The 23,797-nt window shown below is 46.1% G+C and overlaps 1 protein-coding gene across 1 annotated transcript in view; it reads right to left on the bottom strand.

Annotated features, from left to right (window-relative positions):
* Nucleotides 1-23,797, bottom strand: part of PLA2G4A (phospholipase A2 group IVA) — a 220,567-nt gene that overhangs the window by 183,168 nt on the left and 13,602 nt on the right. The gene's annotated exons all lie outside the window — the stretch shown is intronic.

Genomic DNA, 23,797 nt, shown 5'->3' with positions numbered 1-23,797 from the left:
GAGTCATCAGCCAAAGGCGACAGTGCACTAACAACACTGTACAGAAGTGTCATTAGCCTTTGCACATGATGTGCCTTTGGCTATGCAGGGGGGAGAAATGATGAGCGCGTGTAATGAAGAAGTTTCTGGTGGTGGGAGCAGCGAGAACAATGCTATTGTGCTGTGCTCGGGCATTGCTAAAAATCTAACACGCCGGATCTTCATGCAATCATTGTGCACCTGATGTAGTCACGCTGGTCTGACCATAATAACCATGCCACCATGGCAGTCACTATGGTGCACCACTCAGAGTTCAGACCAGCGTGTGTATGGACCTTTAGAGCTGGTTCAGGCAGATGTCTCAATCACCTGCCCAGAGTCTCGTCCAAATGCTTTTCTGCGAGCGTGCAGAAAAGCATTTGTCAACTTTCAGTGGCGATGCCAAGCGATCGTCATTTTTCATCCCGCAGGGGGACACAGGATTGCGGAGCTAATGGACACCAGAACGACCAGACCCTGCTGCTTCCAGACAGCAGAAAAAATAAAGATCAAAATGCTGCTTTTGCATAAACAGCGGTAAATGATGTGCAAGTGTGAATGTGAACTGGCCCTTACTTGTTGTACCACACAAGAGATGTTGTAGGTAAACACTGTATGGTATTTATTTCTGCATCTGTAGATTTGTTTTTTCATCCATATTTGATGAGGATTTTTCTATTTGTGATTAAAAAGTTTAAAGTTTAACCGGTTCAGCACCGCAGTCCGAAAATCTCATGCATCCGAGCAACGTTCACCTCCCATTCATTCGCCTATAACTTTATTGCTACTTATCACAATGAATTGATCTATATCTTGTTTTTTCCGCCACTAATTAGGCTTTCTTTGGGTGCTTCATTTTGCTAAGAATTATTTTTTTCTAAATCTATTTTAACAGGAAGATTAAGAAAGAAATGAAAAAAATTCATTATTTCTCAGTTTTTGGCCATTATAGTTTGAAATTAATATACGCTAGCGTAATTAAAACTCATGTATTTTATTTGCCCATCTGTCCCGCTTATTACACCATCTAAACGATGTCCCTATCACAATTTATGGTGCCGATATTTCATTTAGAAATAAAGGTGCATTTTTTCAATTTGCGTCCATCACTATTTATAAGCTTATAATTTTAAATAATATAATAACATATTCTCTTGACATGCATATTTAAAAAGTTCAGACCCTTGGGTAACTATTAATGTTGTTTTTGTTTTTTTTAATTGTATTTTTTATTTTTATTTTTAATAAAAAAAAAGTTTATGTGGGTAATTTTTGGTGTGGGAGGGAAACTGTTAATTTTAAATGTAAAATATATATATTTTTTTTTTTATTAAAAATGAATTGTGGTGCAGTTTACTATTCGGCCACAAGATGGCCACAGTGAAAAAAGTACTAGATGCGAACGATTTCGCATCTAGGAACTTAAAAGCAGGGGAAATGTTTCCTGGGGGCAGAAATACCGCGCTCTCTGGAGAGAAAGCGTCGGTATTTCTGCGGGGAAGATAGATCGGTGAATGGGAATTATATTCCCATTCACTGATCGGGGGGCTAGCGGCGGGCAGCGGGAGCGCGCGCGGGGGCGCGCCCGATCGCGCGCACGAGGCGGCGGCAGCAGCAGTGCCTATCTGGACGAGGAAGCTCGTCCAGATAGGCCGAACTGGTTAATTTAATTTTTGACATGATGTTTTGAAACTTTTATTATACTCAAAAGGCATACTAGACCCTTGCTTGATGGATTTTAGTAAGTTGCAAGCAAAAAGTTCATGAAAATGAATTGAACCACTTTTTGCACAGAAATCCTGCAGAAATTGAACGTTAGGGAGGTTAAATAAAATCCCAGAATCTTTTCAAAAGCCAAAAAGTAGGTTGAATGTTTTATTGTCTCATCATTGTACATGAATGATACACCCTTTAACAGTCTCTGTGTCCCAGAGCTAAAATATATGAACTATCAACCTTTTTCATCTATCCCCTGCACTCACAAGCGGTTTTCTACCAGGCATGAGTGTATGGCTGCAATTCCTTATCTGTGAGGATTACAATACAGTCCGACCAAGCCCCGACTAGTGGGAAACTAACTTGCACACATGAATGGTTAACTCTCAAGCAGAAAAAAAAAAAAAAAAAAAAAAAAGAAGGAACACAGCCTAGTAATTTGTATGCTTGGCACTGCACATACACATCTCATGTCACCTCAGGTACACCACTTAACGACTGCCCATTGCACAGGGGCGGTCGGAAAGTGGATGCCGCAAGGACCGCCGCCTCTGCACAGAGGCGGCGGTCCTTGTACGGGCATGGGCATGACGCGATCCTCTGCCGGGGATCGATGGCCGGGGATTTAGCCTCCAGCCCGCCGGGCCAATTAGCAGCGCCGGCGGGTGGAGGAATACAGAAATCCGGATAATTAAAAGCGTATAAAACACTTTGTTAGGTAAACAAAGTGCTTTATACACGCTTCCTCCTCGCCTCGTGGTCTCATTGTTCCAGAGATCACCAGCGAGGAGGAAGCAGTAGTGAGTATGCACCACACTTTTTTTTCCCACACACCCCCCCTGATCTCCCACCCCAGCCTTCAGAACCCCCCCTGCCCACCCCCCAGAACACTGTTTGCACCCAATCACCCCCCTAATCACCCATCAATCACTCCCTGTCACTAGCTGTAAAAGCTATTTTTTTTATGCCCTAAACTGCCCCCTGCTCCCTCCCGATCACCCCCCCACCCCTCAGATTCTCCCCAGCCCCCCCCCCCCCTGTATGCCTCTATCCCCCCTGTAATAACCCAATGATCACCTGTCAATCACCGATCAATCACCCCCTGTCACTGCCACCCATCAATCAGCCCCTAACCTGCCCCTTGCGGGCAATCTGATCACCCACCCACACCAATAGATCGCCCGCAGATCCGACGTCAGATCACCTCCCAAGTGCATTGTTTACATCTGTTCTCTACCCTAAACACCCACTAGTTACCCATCAATCACCCATCAATCACCCCCTATCACCACCTGTCACTGTTACCCATCAGATCAGACCCTAATCTGCCCCTTGCGGGCACCCAATCACCCGCCTACACGCTCAGATTGCCCTCAGACCCCCCCTTATCAATTCGCCAGTGCATTATTTACATCTGTTCTTCCCTGTAATAACCCACTGATCACCTGTCAATCACCGGTCAATCACCCATCAATCACCCCTGTCACCAGGGCTGTGGAGTCAGAGTCGGAGTCGTGGAGTCGGAGTCGTGGACTCGGGCAATTTTGGGTGCCTGGAGTCGGAGTCGGGAAAAAATGCACCGACTCCGACTCCTAATGAATTTGTAACTGTAATTAAAATAGAAAATATGATAAAATGTTCTATTTTTCAGATAATAGTCATTAAAAATAATGTATATATATATATATATATATACAGTAATAGCTGTGCTTAGTCCACAAAAATGAAATAAACCAATCAAAATTAGTTACTTGTGCTGCTTCAATAAAGCAGTCCCCGTATTTTTAAGGTCAGATATACATATCTGATTGTGACTGTATACAGTATATGATGTGTACACAGGAATCTTTTATATATACTAAATAACATCTATGCTGTAAGAATAAAGCCTGATGTGTAGCTGTGTCACTAATAGAGATGGTCAATGAGATGGAAATAATTCTGCATTGATGCTGATTTATGCAAATGTATGCACTCCCTTTGCTGATGAAATCAAATAATTTGATATGTTGTTAAAATTTGGTTTGGTGACTACAAATTAAAGGGCAACAGACGGATGAAAAGTAAAGTTTTATACATACCTGGGGCTTCCTCCAGCCCCCTTCAGGCTAATCAGTTCCTCGCTGTCCTCCACCACCCGGATCTTCTGCTATGAGTCCTGGTAATTCAGCCAGTCAGCGCTGTCCGGCCGCATGCCGCTCCCACAGCCAGGAACATTCTGCACCTGCGCAATAGTGCTGCACAGGTGTAGTATGCTCCTGGCGGCGGAGTGTGTGCATGCGCACTACGCCCGACTGGCTCAAGTACCTGGACTCATAGCAGAAGATCCAGGTGGTGGAGGAGGACAACGAGGGACTGATTATCCTAAAGGCGGCTGGAGGAAGCCCCAGGTATGTATAAAACTTTAATTTCATCTGTCTCAGGTTTACTTTGTTACACAGTAGTACTATACTCTGCATATGCACTCCCCACAGAGCTGCAGGGAATCCACTGAGAATGCTGTGCACATTTAACACAGAGGTGTTGTCTTTTACAATCTCCTCATTCCCCTGCAGAGTACCTGCACATCACTCTTACATGTACCCACAGTTACATTGCCTAGGGCCTGATCCATGTTCAGATTGTGCATGAAGAATGTGTAATAGAGGAAGAATCTCCTCATTCCCCTGCAGAGTACCTGCACATCATTCTTACATGTACCCACACTTACATTGCCTAGGGCCTGATAGATGTTCTTTGTTCCGGTTTGTACCTTTTACAAGTACTCTTACCATGGACTAGTTTTAGTCTAAAGGGAATAAATATAGTAGTCTACATATCCTTCTCACTTCAGTTGTCTTGTAAAATTCCTAAGCGTTGGCAGTTAAGAGACAAATTTCATGTTACATACTTTTAATCAACAAAATTGTAATATGCAAATTAGAGGAGTCGGAGTCGAGGAGTCGGAGTCGGAGGAATCCTAAACTGAGGAGTCAGAGTCGGAGTCGGTGGATTTTTGGACCGACTCCACAGCCCTGCCTGTCACTGCCACCCATCAATCACCCCCTGTCACTGCCACCCATCAATCAGCCCCTAACCTGCCCCTTGCGGGCAATCTGATCACCCATCCACACCATCAGATCGCCCGCAGAACCGACGTCAGATCACCTCCCAAGTGCATTGTTTACATCTGTTCTCTCCTCCAAACACCCATTAATTACCCAACAATCACCCCCGTCACTGCTACCCATCAGATTAGACCCCTGTCTGCCCCTAGGGCACTCAATCACCCCGCCCACACCCTCAGAACGCCCTCAGACCCCAGCCCTGATCACCTCGCCAGTGCATTGCTTGCATCTATTCCCCCCTCTAATCACACCTTGAGACACCCATCAATCACCTCCTGTCACCCCCTAGCACACCTACCCATCAGATCAGGCCCTAATTTGCCCCATGTGGGCTCCTGATCACTCGGCCAAACCCTCAGATCCCCCTCCGATCACCTCCCCAGTGCATTGATTGCATCTATTTTCCCCTCTAACCACCCCCTGAGACACCCATCAATCACCTCCTGTCACCCCCCTAGCACTCCTATCCATCAAATCAGGCCCAATACAACCTGTCATCTAAAAGGCCACCCTGCTTATGACCGGTTCCATAAAATTTGCCCCCTCATAGACCACCCGTCATCAAAATTTACAGATGCTTATACCCCTGAACAGTCATTTTGAGACATTTGGTTTCCAGACTACTCACGGTTTTGGGCCCGTAAAATGCCAGGGCGGTATAGGAACCCCACAAGTGACCCCATTTTAGAAAAAAAGACACCCCAAGGTATTCTGTTAGGTGTATGACGAGTTCATAGAAGATTTTATTTTTTGTCAAAAGTTAGCGGAAATTGATTTTTATTGTTTTTTTTCACAAAGTGTCATTTTTCACTAACTTGTGACAAAAAATAAAATCTTCTATGAACTCGCCATACACCTAATGGAATACCTTGGGGTGTCTTCTTTCTAAAATGGGGTCACTTGTGGGGTTCCTATACTGCCCTGGCATTTTAGGGGCCCTAAACCGTGAGGAGTAGTCTAGAAAACAAATGCCTCAAAATGACCTGTGAATAGGACGTTGGGCCCCTTAGCGCACCTAGGCTGCAAAAAAAAGTGTCACACATGTGGTATCGCCGTACTCATTGTACTTTGGGCCCCTTAGCGGACTTAGGGTGCAAAAAAGTGCCACACTTGTCATATCGCCGTACTCAGGAGAAGTAGTATAATGTGTTTTGTGGTGTATTTTTACACATACCCATGCTGGGTGGGAGAAATATCTCTGTAAATGACAATTGTTTGATTTTTTTTTTTACACACAATTGTCCATTTACAGAGATATTTCTCCCACTCAGCATGGGTATGTGTAAAAATACACCCCAAAACACATTATACTACTTCTCCTGAGTACGGCGATATGACAAGTGTGGCACTTTTTTGCACCCTAAGTCCGCTAAGGGGCCCAAAGTACAATGAGTACCTTTAGGATTTCACAGGTCATTTTGCAACATTTGGTTTCAAGACTACTCCTCACGGTTTAGGGCCCCTAAAATGCCAGGGTAGTATAGGAACCCCACAAATGACCCCATTCTAGAAAGAAGACACCCAAAGGTATTCCGTTAGGAGTATGGTGAGTTCATAGAAGATTTTATTTTTTGTCACAAGTTAGCGGAAAATGACACTTTGTGAAAAAAAACAATTAAAATCAATTTCCGCTATCTAACGGAATACCTTGGGGTGTCTTCTTTCTAAAATGGGGTCATTAGTGGGGTTCCTATACTGCCCTGGCATTTTAGGGGCCCTAAACCGTGAGGAGTAGTCTTGAAACAAAAATGACCTGTGAAATCCTAAAGGTACTCATTGGACTTTGGGCCCCTTAGCGCAGTTAGGGTGCAAAAAAGTGCCACACATGTCGTATCGCCGTACTCAGGAGAAGTAGTATAATGTGTTTTGGGGTGTATTTTTACACATACCCATGCTGAGTGGGAGAAATATCAAACAATTGTCATTTACAGAGATATTTCTCCCACCCAGCATGGGTAGGTGTAAAAATACACCCCAAAACACATTATACTACTTCTCCTGAGTACGGCAATACCACATGTGTGGCATTTTTTTGCAGCCTAACTGCGCTAAGGGGCCCAAAGTCCAATGAGCACCTTTAGGCTTTACAGGGGTTCTTACAAATTAGCATCCCCAAAATGCGAGGACAGTAAACACACCCCACAAATGACCCCATTTTGGAAAGTAGACACTTCAAGGTATTCAGAGAGGGGCATGGTGAGTCCGTGGCAGATTTCATTTTTTTTTTTGTCACAAGTTAGCAGAAATGGAATTTTTTTTTTTTCTTGTCACAAACTGTCATTTTCCGCTAACTTGTGACTAAAAATAATATCTTCTATGAACTCACTATGCCTCTCAGTGAATACTTTTGGATGTTTTCTTTCCAAAATGGGGTCATTTGGGGGGTATTTATACTATCCTGGAATTCTAGCCCCTCATGAAACCCGACAGGTGCTCAGAAAAGTCAGAGATGCTTAAAAATGGGAAAATTCACTTTTTGCACCATAGTTTGTAAACGCTATAACTTTTACCCAAACCAATAAATATAGACTGAATGGGTTTTTTTTTAATCAAAAACATGTTTGTCCAAATTTTTCGTGCTGCATGTATACAGAAATTTTACTTTATTTGAAAAATGTCAGCACAGAAAGTTAAAAAAATCATTTTTTTGACAAAATTCATGTCTTTTTTGATGAATATAATAAAAAGTAAAAATCGCAGCAGCAATCAAATAGCACCAAAAGAAAGCTTTATTAGTGACAAGCAAAGGAGCCAAAATTCATTTAGGTGGTAGGTTGTATGAGCGAGCAATAAACCGTGAAAGCTGCAGTGGTCTGAATGGAAAAAAGTGCTCTGGTCCTTAAAGGGAAGGTTCAGGGAACTCTTGAAAAAAATAAAAATCCCTATCCACTTACCTGGGGCTTCCTCCAGCCCGTGGCAGGCAGGAGGTGCCCTCGCCGCCGCTCCAGAGGCTTCCGGTCGTCTTCGGTGGCCGACCCGACCTGGCCAGGCCGGCTGCCAGGTCGGGCTCTTCTGCGCTCCATGGCCGGGCTCTTCTGCGTCCCACGCCGGCGCGCTGACGTCATCGGACATCCTCCGGGCTGTACTGCGCAGGCGCAGAACTACTGCACCTGCGCAGTACAGCCCGGAGGACGTCCGATGACGTCAGCGCGCCGGCGTGGGACGCAGAAGAGCCCGACCTGGCAGCCGGCCTGGCCAGGTCGGGTCGGCCACCGAAGACGACCGGAAGCCTCTGGAGCGGCGGCGAGGGCACCTCCTGCCTGCCACGGGCTGGAGGAAGCCCCAGGTAAGTGGATAGGGATTTTTATTTTTTTCAAGAGTTCCCTGAACCTTCCCTTTAAGGGGGGTAAAGCCCGCGGTCCTCAAGTGGTTAAAGTACAATAAACGTGAATGTTCTGGAATTGCCTAATCAAAGTCCTGATCTTAATCCAAATGAAATGTCGTGGTCATAAACTGTGTGGTTGTGTGAACACTTCTGATAGCTGTAAAGAATTAAAAAAAAGTCATAGGCCCTGTTTCCACAAAGATGCAATTTGAGTATGCAAATGTTTGCATTATTGTATGCAAATTTGCATGCAGATATTAACATGCATAATTGACAATCATTACATAGGAAACTAATACATGGTAAAAAAAATCTGCAGCAAGCTGTTGGAATCTTTTTTTGCATTGGAACAGACTACAAAACAAAGCATTTAAAAGAAACTTTTCCATTCAAATTGCACTGCATTCAGTACTAATGCAAATTTTGCACTAAGTGAAAATGAGCCCTTAGGGCCCTTTCACGCTGCATCTGTTGCATTCCATCGCAACCGACAATATCCCAAATCCCAACGCAATGCAATTATATCTCTATTAAATGTGAACATCGCATGCAGTGCCACAGGTACCTTCAGAGCAACGCACTACATGCTGCGAGTTGACTGGACAATGTGTACATTACAAAAAAAGCATACTTTTAACCACTTCAGCCTTCACTGTATTTTCACCTTATGCATCCGAGCAATTTTCACATTTCAGCTCTCTTTCCATTCATTCGTCAATAACTATCACTACTAATTACAACAAATTATCTGTATCTTCTTTTTTCCACCACCAATTAGGCTTTCTTTGGGTGGAACATTTTGCTAAGAATTATTTTTTTCTAAATGCATTTTAAAAGTGTTTTTTATATTGCATTTGTCCTTTGTGGCTAGTGTCACACGCACAATGCCTTCCAATTGGTTTCAGCACACAAACCACCCAATCTCGTTGATGCAATTGATGAGCTGAAACCGCTGGAATTTTGGCAGCAGACAGAATAGAAGGAGGCGTGCAAACTATAAAACCAAACTACTAGGCTGCCACCATCTTTATTTTTAAATGGGAAAGAGAAGCCCACTCTTACTGACTCTAAGACCTGCTGATAAAACGGTTAAGACACACTCTATTTTATCTGGCTATGAACAGTAGTAGCAACTCTTCAGAAAGCTAGGATTCATTCTGTGTGGCTGAATAGTAGGTGTAGCTGAGCAAATAAATGACTTTAGAGTTGTTTATTAATAAATGCAATATAAATAACATATACAGAAAATCATTAAAAGGAAAGAAAATAAATGAATACTTAAGTGGTGGTTTCTAACCCCAAGTATACCTACTCCTACTCTGACACAGAACCCTCCCTGTACCTATCCCTAACCCCTAGCCCTCCCTGGTGGTGCCTAATCCTAACCACCCCCCTGGTGGTGCAGAACCCTAAAACTCCCCTGGTGGTGCCTAACCCTAACCACCCCCTCTGCATAAACACCCTTTTACACATAGAAAGGATAATATCATAATAACATATATTATCGTAAATAAATCATTACATATAATGACCTATTATCGTAATTGAATCATTACACATTTTTTATCGTAATGTCACATAAATCGATATAATCCAAATATAACGATATATTAGTGAAATATAATAAACATACACAATATCCGACAATCAAAATGTCGATTTAGTGTCACAAACCTCTATTTATAGATCGTACTTTATAGTTTTTGATAAAATTTCGATATTTCGTAACGGCGCCCAAACTTGTGCAAAGTTGAATGAAAAATTACAAAACCTATATTTAACATTGAAAAGATACCCGCGCCCAAATCTATTAGCGCTATAGTTAGCTGCTCCGCGGTAAGGATATGTGCTTCTATTCCTTAGATAGGATTTTTTTTCGATGAATGCATGCATGTTTGTGCTATGCATGTTATAGGGCCAGAGTTAGGACACATACGACACTGTGCTACCTCTACGCGGTGTGACTACACAAGAGACTTTATTCTTGTAATGAAGATCCCAGCTTTTAACTTAGCTGTAGGGACAGCGTTGATTGCTGCATGATTTTTGTGAATTCGCATGAGGATTTGTATAAGTGTTCAGAAGTTAATTCTGTCTTTCCTCTAATGTACCGTATGCGTCACATCACACTTCTAATGTGTTGCAGCAGTTCACCACTGTTTCCGCAAGGTGCATAGTCTAAAAGGACTCGAATAGGGCATCATTTTTCTGCGTGAGAGCTGAAAAAACAGCAGTCATGTCATCAAGACAACCAATCTTGTTAAAAAGTCAAACCTACATTTGCAGCCCTGAAAACACAAATAAGAATATGGGACTCCAGAAACGATCCAATGATTTTTTTTTACAGATACCATTACGTATCTAAACATTTTATTTTCCCTTCAGCTTGACTTTACATAAACTAATAATCCTCTTTTCATATTCAGTTCCCCATAAGACCACAACAGGTCTGCAATCCATGAATATTTATAACTATTCAAAACTGGTTCCAAGTACAACGGCCTTCAAATTTAAAATGGGAAAAAAGGGAAGTTGTTTAGGAAAATTAGAAGCCTTCATAAATAGGAAGAGATCCAACCTTCACAATATCATTTCACACACAGAACCCTTTTATATATACAGATTTACTCTCTTAAGTTATCGACAGAGGACACTCTAAGGCCCGGTTCACATTAGCGGCTGCTATCCGGAATCGCCGTGCCGGAGCCGGACCGCATGCGGACCGGACGAAACGGACGCACGGCATAGCAATGAAAGTCTATGCGACCGTTCACATGCGTCCGTTTCGTCCGGACCGGAGCCGGACCGGATCCGGACTCCGGCGTCCGTTCCAACATGCGCTATTTTTTGGTCCGGCTGGTCCGGCTGACGTATCCGGACCGGAGCCGGAATGTTGCATCCGGCCAATGGAAACCAATGAGAACCGGAGAGCGCACAACACACTGGCTATAAAAACCGGATGTTGTACCACACTTCCTATGCAGACTCTATGGTATGGTGGCCATTTTGGATGGGGACCACATGGCACCAGCGTTCACAGAGTGGAGCAGCAGTGACTTCATGCTGGAGCTCTTTGGCAGCAATATGGAGCAGGATCTGTCTGATAGCGAGGGGGTGAGGCCCTACACATCAGAAGACCTCATCCTACAGGTGCAGCAGGTACCAGCCCTGTGGGACAAGGGGGATGCGGACCACAGCAACATCAAAAAATGCAGAGGCCTGTGGAAAAAAATTGCCAAGCTGTATGTGGAGGACTTTGAGAACTTGAGCAAGAGACAGCAAGGCACAGAGGGTATGTTGACTAGAAGTTTTTTTGGGGGGGCTTGTGGTTTAAGCTTGTGATGTATTCAACTTTTGCTATGGATTTGTGTCACCCACGTGTTGCCCACCCACCTGTTCCCCACCCACCTGTACCCCACCTGTGCTGTATCCCACCCACCTGTGATGTATCCCACCCACCTGTACCCCACCTGTGCTGTATCCCACCCACCTGTGCTGTATCCCACCCACCTGTGCTGTATCCCACCCACCTGTGATGTATCCCACCCACCTGTGCTGTATCCCACCCACCTCTACCCCACCTGTGATGTATCCCACCTGTGATGTATCCCACCCACCTGTACCCCACCTGTGATGTATCCCACCCACCTGTGATGTATCCCACCCACCAGTACCCCACCTGTGATGTATCCCACCCACCTCTACCCCACCTGTGATGTATCCCACCCACCTGTACCCCACCTGTGATGTATCCCACCTGTGATGTATCCCACCCACCTGTACCCCACCTGTGCTGTATCCCACCCACCTGTGCTGTATCCCACCCACCTGTGATGTATCCCACCCACCTGTGATGTATCCCACCCACCTGTGCTGTATCCCACCCACCTGTGATGTATCCCACCCACCTGTGCTGTATCCCACCCACCTCTACCCCACCTGTGATGTATCCCACCTGTGATGTATCCCACCCACCTGTACCCCACCTGTGATGTATCCCACCCACCTGTGATGTATCCCACCCACCAGTACCCCACCTGTGATGTATCCCACCCACCTCTACCCCACCTGTGATGTATCCCACCCACCTGTACCCCACCTGTGATGTATCCCACCTGTGATGTATCCCACCCACCTGTACCCCACCTGTGCTGTATCCCACCCACCTGTGATGTATCCCACCCACCTGTACCCCACCTGTGCTGTATCCCACCCACCTGTGCTGTATCCCACCCACCTGTGCTGTATCCCACCCACCTGTGCTGTATCCCACCCACCTGCGATGTACCCCACCTGTGCACATATAACATACACAATGACCAATTATTATACATCAATTTATTGTAAAAAATTAATACATTTAAATTTACTAAAACTTGAAACTCCAAAATAAACACATTTCAACAAAACATATTAAAAACCAAACATTCACCCTCGTCCAGGTGGTGTGGTAAAATAAAGTCTCAGTTGGTCCCTGTTCCGCAGTGACACTACCCTTGGCCTGGTTGCATACCTCCGCAGGGGCATTAGTGGAAGCACATTCGGGGGTTCCGGAGTCTCTCTTTCCTCCTGCCGCACAAAGTTGTGGAGGATGCATGCTGCCTTCACCACGACAACTGCGTTGCCCGGTTTCAGCAGCATGGGCGTGTGGAACACCCTCCACTTTGACACCAGGATCCCAAATGTGCACTCCACCATTCTCCTTGCACGGCTCAACCGAGCATTGAAGTGTAGCTGGCTGGCATCAAGTCCCCTGTCTGGGTACGGACGCATTACATGGTCGGACAGGGCGAAGGCCTCGTCCCCCACAAACACATAGGGGTAGGCCGGTGCCCTTGTCCCAGGCCAGGGTCTGTCACGGGGGAGACGCAGTCTGCCTTCCTCCATCAGCCGGCAAAGGGTCGTACGCTGGAAAATTCCAGAGTCATTGGAACTACCGTACGACCCCACGTCCACGTACACAAACTTGTAGTCCGCATCTGCCACTGCCATTAGAACAATGCTGAAGTATTTTTTATAGTTGAAATAATGGCTGCTACTCCCCACGGGTTTCTGAATCCGGATGTGTTTCCCATCCAGTGCGCCAACACAATTAGGAAACTTGCACTCGGTCCAGAAGCCCTGGGCGATCTCCTCCCATTTCGTGGTGTCCGGCACAGGCATGTATCTGGCCCTCAGTCGCGTCCAAAGGATCCTCGAAGTCCTCACGACGATGCCTGCCACCGTGCTCTTCCCAATACGAAATGTGACATGTAGCGATGTATATGTTTGTCCAGTTGCGATGTACCTACAAGAGAAATAATCGAAATCAAATTTTCATGTCGTTACAGGAGAAAGGTACAAGACAAGGTGGCGGAATATACGGGATGCATATGTGAAATGGCTACGGAAGAAAAAACTTGCCGAACGAAGTGGCAGTGGCGGGGGAAGGCGACAAAAAGACTACCAATTTGCCAAGCAATTGTCTTTCATCAATGCAAGCCTGGAACCTAGACTGTAAGTACCACTACTGTGGGCAGGAACTGAGAGCTCATTTACCATGACTTCGGCCATGTATTGCTATGGCCTCAATTCCCATGGCTAGCAAACTTTTCTCACAAGCTTTATCAAATGTTGGGTAGAAACGGGTGATAAAGTGATTGCTAGTGTTTGCTAGCTCTGTGAATTGACGCCACATGCTGTTTGGCACACCAATAAATATTTTTTTTATCTACAGGACTGAAGACAATTTGGAGCAAGAGGAACCGACCCAGGAGGCACGGTTCAGCAGTGAGGAGAGCTTGGTGGATGATGACGTCGCCGATGTAACCTATTGCCCCGAGGCGAGGAGTAGGAGAAGGGAGTCCTTAATCACAACTCCGTCCTTTGATGATGACTTGGCAGAAGAGAGCTTGGATGTTGAGGTTGCAGGACCGAGTGTGGAAGAAGCTGAACCTCCACAATCGACCGCTATGGAAGCTCCAGGGGAACAAGAACAAAGTGAGGAGCACCGAGAGACTGCAGCACAACCAGCGCGCAGGGCAACCCCGACACAGGCCAGAGGACGGGAAGATGCTGCCACACCACCAGTGAGGACCACCACACCAGTGAGGCGTCGAGGTACCCTCCCCCCAACAAGGAGAGAGACAGAGTCCGAGATGTCCGGGGCTGTCTCCGGACGTCTCGGGATTCTTCAGAGCCACCAAACTCTCATAACCCGGCAGTTGCAAGATGAGGACAGGGGCCATATCATGGAGCAGTACAAGTCCCACATCACTACACTGCAATGTGAGCTCGACGCTGTACATGGGCACTACAGGGACGAGCTTAAAATGATGCATGAGATGCACAGAGGAGAAATCGACCAACTGCGTGCGCAGCATCATCAGTCGGTGGGCCAGCTGCAGAACATGATGCAGCAAATGCATCAACAAAGCAAGGAACTACTGAAATTGCAGGCACACCCGTGTTTTCACACTGTGATGTCTCTAATACCATATCTAGAAAAGGTGCCTTCACAAAACCTGATGGCGTGCCATTCCAATTTGCTGGAGGTGATTAAACAGCACATGGACACGCCATTATTGCAACCACCAATTTTTAGACCCCCACAACCAACAGCGGTGCCCACCTGGCAATCATCACAGATGTACACCGGCTACAGAGGCAGTCAATATGGGCCACCGCTGTCAGGGTCCAGCTCATCCACGACCAGCACCCAAGAGAGTCCAGATTTCCAGGCAGCAACTCCCACCTTTTCTAGTAGTGGTGCCGATACAATTTGAAAAAAAAAGTCAAATTGTTCCTGGACATGCTCCTCTGAATACCTCCGATCCTCGGAGGAAGGATACCATCACAGGGCTTTTTAACTTTTGGTTTTGCTGGACTTGAACTTTAGGGCCTGGTGTCCCCGAAAGACACTACCTGGGTCACAACCTTGTGCCTGTTGCACTGCACCTGTAGTCCTGCACCTGTGCCTTTGATTCCTCTTGTTCCTTACTTTGTTGATCCTAATCACTTGCACAAGACCCTTGGAGCCATGGGTGAAGGACACCTTCACTGGTCGGTGAGAGGCCTAGCCTTTTCACTGACCTGTGTCCTTCATCCATGGCTCAGAGGGTCCTGTGCCAGTCGTTAGGTTTTAGAAGCACTAATAATTTAGGGCCTGGTGTCCCCGAAAGACACTACCTGGGTCACAACCTTGTGCCTGTTGCACAGCACCTGTAGTCCTGCACCTGTGCCTTTGATTCCTCTTGTTCCTTACTTTGTTGATCCTAACCACTTGCACAAGACCCTTGGAGCCATGGATGAAGGACACCTTGACTGGTCGGTGAGAGGCCTAGCCTTTTCACTGCCCTGTGTCCTTCATCCATGGCTCAGAGGGTCATGTGCCAGTGGTTAGGTTTTTGAAGCACTTCAACTTTAGGGCCTGGTGTCCCCGAAAGACACTACCTGGGTCACAACCTTGTGCCTGTTGCACTGCACCTGTAGTCATGCACCTCTGCCATCGGTTCCTCTTGCTCCTCACTTTGTTCTTGTTCCTAACCACTTGCACAAGACCCTTGGAGCCATGGATGAAGGACACCTTGACTGGTCGGTGAGAGGCCTAGCCTTTTCACTGCCCTGTGTCCTTCATCCATGGCTCAGAGGGTCATGTGCCAGTGGTTAGGTTTTTGAAGCACTTCAACTTTAGGGCCTGGTGTCCCCGAAAGACACTACCTGGGTCACAACCTTGTGCCTGTTGCACTGCACCTGTAGTCATGCACCTCTGCCATCGGTTCCTCTTGCTCCTCACTTTGTTCTTGTTCCTAACCACTTGCACAAGACCCTTGGAGCCATGGATGAAGGACACCTTGACTGGTCGGTGAGAGGCCTAGCCTTTTCACTGCCCTGTGTCCTTCATCCATGGCTCAGAGGGTCATGTGCCAGTGGTTAGGTTTTTGAAGCACTTCAACTTTAGGGCCTGGTGTCCCCGAAAGACACTACCTGGGTCACAACCTTGTGCCTGTTGCACTGCACCTGTAGTCATGCACCTCTGCCATCGGTTCCTCTTGCTCCTCACTTTGTTCTTGTTCCTAACCACTTGCACAAGACCCTTGGAGCCATGGATGAAGGACACCTTGACTGGTCGGTGAGAGGCCTAGCCTTTTCACTGCCCTGTGTCCTTCATCCATGGCTCAGAGGGTCATGTGCCAGTGGTTAGGTTTTTGAAGCACTTCAACTTTAGGGCCTGGTGTCCCCGAAAGACACTACCTGGGTCACAACCTTGTGCCTGTTGCACTGCACCTGTAGTCATGCACCTCTGCCATCGGTTCCTCTTGCTCCTCACTTTGTTCTTGTTCCTAACCACTTGCACAAGACCCTTGGAGCCATGGATGAAGGACACCTTGACTGGTCGGTGAGAGGCCTAGCCTTTTCACTGCCCTGTGTCCTTCATCCATGGCTCAGAGGGTCATGTGCCAGTGGTTAGGTTTTTGAAGCACTTCAACTTTAGGGCCTGGTGTCCCCGAAAGACACTACCTGGGTCACAACCTTGTGCCTGTTGCACTGCACCTGTAGTCATGCACCTCTGCCATCGGTTCCTCTTGCTCCTCACTTTGTTCTTGTTCCTAACCACTTGCACAAGACCCTTGGAGCCATGGATGAAGGACACCTTGACTGGTCGGTGAGAGGCCTAGCCTTTTCACTGCCCTGTGTCCTTCATCCATGGCTCAGAGGGTCATGTGCCAGTGGTTAGGTTTTTGAAGCACTTCAACTTTAGGGCCTGGTGTCCCCGAAAGACACTACCTGGGTCACAACCTTGTGCCTGTTGCACTGCACCTGTAGTCATGCACCTCTGCCATCGGTTCCTCTTGCTCCTCACTTTGTTCTTGTTCCTAACCACTTGCACAAGACCCTTGGAGCCATGGATGAAGGACACCTTGACTGGTCGGTGAGAGGCCTAGCCTTTTCACTGCCCTGTGTCCTTCATCCATGGCTCAGAGGGTCATGTGCCAGTGGTTAGGTTTTTGAAGCACTTCAATTTTAGGGCCTGGTGTCCCCGAAAGACACTTGGGCAGCTATGCCCTACAACTCTTCCAGCACAAAGTTGGTGTTCCTTAAAACTGACCGGGCTATACCATAGATATGTTATTTTTTTGTCTTCCATGTTGGAAGAATGTTTCCATGTTGGAAAGTGGTTGTTTTTGCAATAAAAAAATTTGTTTTTACATACCTCAGTGCGATGAGTAGTTGTTCTTGTGGTGTGACTGCTCTCCTGAACGTGGTATCCTTCTTCCTAAGGTCATCCTTCACCATCTCCAAAAGGGTATCAAACCTGTCAGGAGATGTAAAGGAAGAAGCTGTAAAGTATGTTGTGGGACAAGGTGTTGGGTGGAGGATGGGGGAGGTGTGTTTACAGAGGTTTGGGAGTGTTGTGGAGGGTGGGGGTGTAGTGTATAGCTAGGTATACAGGGGTGTGGGGGTCAGGGTGGTGTGTTTAGCTAGGTATACAGGGATGAGGTGTTGTGGGGGTGAGGGTGGGGTGTTTAGGAATGGTGGGGGTTGGTGTATTTAGGCCTATACACTTACAGGGGAATAGACATCCGAGTGTAGCTGTAGAACTTCTGTGGGTGTCGTCTGAGGTCCCGGTAGAGGGCCTGGAACTCTCCCTTCCTCTGCCTCCTGGCTAGTAGAGGGTGCACCCACCATCTCCTGCGAGGAGCACGCCTTCTCCCCACATAGTAGTAGGTAAACAACAGGAAGGAGAGAATTCCCAGGTAATAAGCGTAAAAAATGACTGGATCCATGGTCCCAACTGCTGTCTCTGTATCCAAGGATGGTCTCCACACGTCCAGCTGTCTCCAACAATGACCCCAGAGCTTCTGCTGACCTCCCAGAACCCCAGGTATTTATACAGGTTGTTATCTCTTTAAGAATCCGGATCCGGACCGCAACCGTGTTCATACCGCACGGAAACCGTATGCAACCGGACCGGATCCGGACCGGATCCGGACAGGAACCGTACGGTTCAGGTCCGATCCGGATCCGGTGCGGTCCGGACATCCGGTGCGGTTTTTGCAAAACCGCAAGTGTGAACGGGGCCTAATGCCTCTTTTTTTAGGATATGAAGTACGGTACATATGACAGTGCCTAGGATGTCATTTTCATCGTATAATCATAGTGGGCATTGTGGAAATTGCACATTGAATAGAGCAGGCTAGAAAACTCTATACCTGTCCACAGAATGGATTTTCTTTACTTCGAAGTATACTTAGGCCTTATGGATAATAAAGACATGTTATAGAAATGCGATCCAGATCCAAGCGAAGCAGGCACCACCTTCAGTAATTTAGTAGCTCTTTATTGGAAAAGTCATAAAAAAATGACAAGTCATCGATAAAAATGGCTGTAGCGGCTGACAGCCCACTGTTTCAAGCTCAGTAGCTCTTTCTCAAAGCCAGAAGCCATATTCCCGTTCAACCCACCTGGCCCCATAACATTAAGCTTTGGAATCCACCATACTTCCCTACGTGCCAACTCAGCTTTCCTATTAAGTCTATCCCGCCAGTAGTAAGGTACACTGTCAATAACCTGCACCTTCATCTGTGCTACACTACTGTATGTCGAGCTGTTGAAAAGTGAGAAGACAAAGCCTGTGTCATATCATGATTACGGATTGCTGATTTATGGGATGCCATTCTATCCCGTAGGGGTTGAGTGGTCATTCCAACATATCCAAGGCCACACGGGCATTTAATCAAATAAATCACATAAGTGGAGTCACAAGAATAGCGACCTCTAACAGTATACAGTGTGCCCTTGCATGGATGGGTGAATGTACCACCTTTGGCTATATGGCTGCACAAATGGCAGTTCAGACAGGGAAAAGTACCAACTCTTGGACCGGTCGATATTGGATTAACAATCATAGAGGAATTCGATGGATTGAAGCTACGTTGTCTAAAAACTTTATCACGAATGGTGGGGGCTTTCTTAAAAGAAAGTAAAGGGGGATACCGGAATTCTGGTATCCAAGGGAAAGCTCCTTGTAAAAGGTGCCAATGTTTCCTAATAATGCTACCCATTTGTTGACGACAGGCTGAATATGTGGACACGACGGGCATGCGAAATTGTTTTTGGGGGGTTTTTTTTGAACGCCATGAATTGGATGACAGGGTATGTTCTGGGTAACCTCTTTCTCTTAATTTGGTTTTAATTAACTCTTTATGGGTTTCTAGAGAATCTTGGTCAGATACCATTCTCTCTATTCGTGTAATTTGTCTCCGAGGGATAGCGTTCTTTACGAAGGGTGGATGGAAACTTTGGTAGTGAAGAAGGAAGTTTTTGTCCATGGGCTTGGTGTAAAGGGTGGTAGTCAGTCTACCCGACTGCACCATCACCCTTGTATCCAAAAACACTGCCTCATCAAGACTGCTATTGACGGTCAATCTAATAGCTGGACAGCTGACAGTCAGGGAAGGTACAAAGTCCATCAGGGTCGAATGTGGCCCCGACCATAAACAAAAAATATCAATATAACGAAGCCAACATTTTGCATGTTGATGAAAAAGGGGTTGGGTATAAACAAAACTTTCTTCATATTGCACCATAAAAAGACCAGCATAGGACGGGGCCACATTCGACCCCATCGAAGTGCCTCTCAATTGCATGTAGTAGGAACCCTGAAAGGAAAAATAGTTACATCGCAAGATAATATTCAACAAATCAATAACAAATTTCCTCTGTATACAGGACATGTTGGAATACTGCATAAGGTACCACTCGATCGTCTCCACACCTCCATCATGTGGGATGGAGGTGTAGAGGCTTTCGATGTCCAAGGTCACCAAAAAAGTACCCTCCTCGACAGGACCAAAAGATCTTAATTTGTCTAGAAACATCCCTGTGTCCCGGATGTAGGACTCCAGAGAGGTCACCAATGGTTGCAGAATTCGATCTACATATTGTGCCAAAGGCACAAATACCGAACCCACGCCGGCCACAATTGGTCGCCCAGGTGGCCAGTGTGGATCCTTGTGGATCTTAGGTAATGTATAGAAAGATGGAGTACAGGGAACCTCTTGTTGTAAAAAAAAATATACAGGGCATCATCGATAATTGCATCAGCTTTTGCCTGATCTAACACCTCCTTAATGCGTAGTTGACTTCTTCTAAGTGGATCAACATCAACCTTAGAGTACACATCTGCCTGTGCTAAATGTTCCAGAATCTCCTGAACATAATGACCATCTAGAATCACAATATGTGGATCGAATTCTGCAACCATTGGTGACCTCTCTGGAGTCCTACATCTGGGACACAAGGATGTTTCTAGACAAATTAAGATCTTTTGGTCCTGTCGAGGAGGGTACTTTTTTGGTGACTCACCTCCACACCTCCATCGTGTGGGATGGAGGTGTAGAGTCTACACCTCCATCCCACACGATGGAGGTGTGGAGGCGATCAAGTGGTACCTTATGCCAAATTTCCTGTATACAAAGGGAATTTGTTATTGATTTGTTGATATCTTGCGATATAACTATTTTTCCTTTCAGGGTTCCTACTACATGCAATTGAGAGGTACGGCGATGGGGTCGAATGTGGCCCCGTCCTATACTGGTCTTTTTATGGGGCAATATGAAGAAAGTTTTGTTTATACCCACTCCCTTTTTCATCAACATGCAAAATGTTGGCTTCGTTATATTGATATTTTTTGTATATGGGCGGGGACACATTCGACCCTGACGGACTTTGTATCTTCCTTGGCTGTCAGCTGTCCAGCTATTAGATTGACCGCCAATAGCAGTCTTGATGAGGCAGTGTTTTTGGATACAAGGGTGATGGTGCAGTCGTGTAGACTGACTACCACCCTTTACACCAAGCCCATGGACAGAAACTCCCTTCTTCACTACCAAAGTTTCCATCCACCCTCGGTAAAGAACGCTATCCCTCGGGGACAAATTACACGAATAGAGAGAATAGAATCTGACCAAGATTCTCTAGAAACCCATAAAGAGTTAATTAAAACCAAAATTTAGAGAAATAGGTTACCCAGAACATACCCTGTCATCCAATCAATGCCCTTCAAAAAAAAAACCAAAAACAATTTTGCATGCCCTTTGTGTCCACATATTCAGCCTGTAGTCAACAAATGGGTAGCATTATTAGGAAACATTGGCACCTTTTACAAGGAGCTTTCCCTCGGATACCAGAAATCCGGTATCCCCCTTTACTTTCTTTTAAAAAAGCCCCACCATTCGTGATAACGTTTTTAGACAACGTAGCTTCAATCCATCGAATTCCTCTATGATTGTTAATCCATTATCGACCGGTCCAAGAGTTGGTACTTTTCCCTGTCTGAGCTGCCCTTTGTGCAGCCATATAGCCAAAGGTGGTACATTCACCCATCCATGCAAGGGCACACTGTCTACTGTTAGAGGCCGCTATTCTTGTGACTCCACTTATGTGATTTATTTGATTAAATGCCCGTGTGGCCTTGGATATGTTGGAATGACCACTCAACCCCTACGGGATAGAATGGCATCCCATAAATCAGCAATCCGTAATCATGATATGACACAGGCTGTGTCTTCTCACTTTTCAACAGCTCGACATAGTGTAGCACAGATGAAGGTGCAGGTTATTGACAGTGTACCTTACTACTGGCGGGGTAGACTTAATAGGAGAGCTGAGTTGGAACGTAGGGAAGCATGGTGGATTCGAAAGCGTAATGTTATGGGGCGAGGTGGGTTGAATCAGGAATAGGACCTCAGTTTCTGTATATGAGATGTCTTTTTGATTGTTTTTTTCTGTTCGCTGTTCTCTCTCTGGTTGGCCTATGTGATGATCTTGGGACGGCTGTGTTCCTTTGATTTTTTCTAACCTTTTTCTTTTTTTTTTAGGAAAACTCCCAGGTGCCATGCTGAACGCACAGCGATGTGTCGTATTTTGTCGTTTTTTTTGTGGCCGTAAGTATGTGCGGTCATTGATTGCACTGAGGACACCTTTTTTGCTATATTACTATGTCACCCATGGTTGGAGTGACTCTTTTTAATCTTGTTATGACTTTAGGTGGTCCTTAGGTGTTACGTCTTTGCCGCTGTCATACTTCTAAACCTCATCCACAGCTACTTTTGCGGCTGTATTTCCGCATGTGACATTGATTTTCCGTGTTAGACGCGTATGGTTTTACGCGTGCAGATTATTCTATGCGCACGCATAATTTTGACGCCGATATGATTTTCCGCGTATCATGTGTACGTTTTTCCCGCATCCGGACGGCAGTATACGCATGCGCTAGGCTGAAGCAAGGCTGGGAGGGGCTTTTTTGGTGATGTCACTTTTTTCAGTTCCCCATCAGGTCCACAGCTCTTCTGAGTGTTCCCATTGGTCAACAAGATTTAAAACTGATTGGTTAATCACTTGTCTAGTTCCTATTTAAGGAGGAGTTGTTCCTCTGTTTGTGTATATGGCTTCTGGCTTTGAGAAAGAGCTACTGAGCTTGAAACAGCGGGCTGTCAGCCACCACAGCCATTTTTATCAATGACTTGTCATTTTTTATGACTTTTCCAATAAAGAGCTACTAAATTACTTAAAGTGAACCTAAAGTCAAATGAAAAAAAATGAGATTTACTCACCTGGGGCTTCCCTCAGCCTCCTTCAGCCGATCGGTGCCCTCGCAGCCCCGCTCAGATGCTCCTGCACCCGCCGGCGAACACTTCTGGTTTGGCCGTCACCGGCCGACAGGCATGGGAACGCAAGTGATTCTTCGCGTTCCCAGCCTGTATATCGCCCCCTATGCTGCTATTGCGGCCAGGGGGTTCCCATGTCTGTCGGCCGGTGACGGCCAAACCGGAAGTGTTCGCCGGCGGGTGCAGGAGCATCTGAGCGGAGCTGCGAGGGCACCTATCGGCTGCAGGGGGCTGAGGGAAGCCCCAGGTGAGTAAATCTCTTTTTTTTCCATTTGACTTTAGGTTCACTTTAAGGTGGTGCCTGCTTCGCTTGGAACTGCATCTTTTGATCTAATGTACAGTGATCTAAAGCTACGGCACACCCCGTATCCTTTTGCATGGGTGCTCCTCCACTTCTGTTGTTTTTGCATAGAAATGCGATCTGCGTAAATTTTTGAATTCTTTTTTTGAAAACAAAATAGGAAAACATTATTTGAAAAAAAAAAATGTTTACTTGTCTAATATGAATATTCATAAAACATGCATTAGGGAAACGCATAAAAAAAACAAACAAAAAACAAAAAAAAAACACACACATAAAATGCACTAGAACAAACAAAGGTAGGAAAATCAGCACAAAAAAAGCTGATGGCAGAAAACTGAGGCTTTTCTGCATTGACAAGTATGATCCCAGCCTAAGTGTCTAGTTAAAGTGATCCCTAGCTGAATCTCAGGAATAAAAATCACACACATACCATAGGGAAGTCTGAGGATCCTGCTGAGGCTTCCCTCACTGATCTACAGCCCTCGCTGTTGAGCATGGCCCCTTCTCCACATCAGCTCTTTTTCCTGATGCGTGGGTCGTGCGAGTCCGCCCGTGCATGGGCAATACCACGGAGGTTGTGGCTCCGGCTTACTGCGCATGCGCGGATGGGCTGGGTTAGCTATTGCGCAGCCAGGCTAGAGCAGGAAGAGCTGCGTGGCCCAGTTAGGATTAGTGA

This window comes from Hyperolius riggenbachi, chromosome 6, assembly GCF_040937935.1.
Source record: "Hyperolius riggenbachi isolate aHypRig1 chromosome 6, aHypRig1.pri, whole genome shotgun sequence".
Taxonomy (NCBI): domain Eukaryota; kingdom Metazoa; phylum Chordata; class Amphibia; order Anura; family Hyperoliidae; genus Hyperolius; species Hyperolius riggenbachi.
This window is presented reverse-complemented; position numbering and strand designations above follow the sequence as displayed.